Here is a 1,034-nt window from a genome sequence, read left to right on the forward strand (position 1 = left end):
TGTGTGTGTGTGAGAGAGAGAGAGGGGGGGAGGGAGAGGGAGAGAGATTCTTTAGACATCTTGCTGGACCAGGTCTCCTCAATAGCGAAGCTAACCCTTTCTCATCCCCAAATTTCTCTTAATTCTTTTCAATTGGGTGATCTATATCCACCTGAAGTGTCTGAAGGTCACAGTTTTACCGTCCTCAACGCAAAATCAGACCAGTCCAAATCTCAAACAGGTTGATGAACGCTTTTAAGAAGAAAAGTTTTGTGTGTTACTCATTTTTGGTTATAAACTTTAAAACTTAATATTTCTCGAACACGTTGTTTCGTTGTCTTCATACATGTATTAACAATTGGACCTCTGCTCCTTTGTTGATTTTTTGGTTTTGGTTTTGTTTTTTATTTTGTTTAAGCTAGTGCAAATATGACCGAGTCATTACTCTTTACGCTGGTCCTTTTTGAGACGGTCTGTATTTATAACTTCCAATATTGCTAGATTCTACCCCGCCCCAAACACACATAAACTATCTCTTTGTTCCCCACTCTCTGTTTTTTTTTGTCTGTGTATCCCCACTGTCTGTCTCTGTGTATCACTACTGAGTGCCTAACTGAGTGTATCTTGATATCTGTCTGTCTCTCTATCTTTTTCAAATCTTCCTCCCTTCTCCCCCTCCCCCGTCTCTCTTCTCCTCTGTCTCCCTGTCCACCTCTCTCTGTCTTTCTCTCCATCCCTCTCACAAGCCAACGAACCGAGTCTCGTTAGCGTTGTCCTAATACCCCGGCTCGGATTCTTTCCTTTGACTCCCTCTATTATCGACAAAGATAGGCCGATAGGGCATTCTTGTGTAAATGTTCAGGCTTCGACTCCGCAAACACAAGCCTGATAAAAATTCAAGAGAAGGGAACTCTTGATCGGATGGAAGGCTTTGATGGGGGTGATTCTCTCTCCTGGAGCTTGAAAGTGATGTTAGCATTGTTTAAAGTAATTGATGTTTGTTCTTTAGCGATCTGCTCTCTACATGTTATAAGGGTGGGTTGGGAGTGGGTTGG

The 1,034-nt window shown here is 42.5% G+C and overlaps 1 protein-coding gene across 1 annotated transcript in view; it reads right to left on the bottom strand.

Moving 5' to 3' along the window:
* LOC101847713 (carbonic anhydrase-related protein 10-like) overlaps nucleotides 1-1,034 on the bottom strand; it is a 130,825-nt gene that overhangs the window by 40,899 nt on the left and 88,892 nt on the right. The gene's annotated exons all lie outside the window — the stretch shown is intronic.

Source organism: Aplysia californica, unplaced genomic scaffold (genome assembly GCF_000002075.1).
Source record: "Aplysia californica isolate F4 #8 unplaced genomic scaffold, AplCal3.0 scaffold00100, whole genome shotgun sequence".
Classification (NCBI taxonomy): Eukaryota; Metazoa; Mollusca; class Gastropoda; order Aplysiida; family Aplysiidae; genus Aplysia; species Aplysia californica.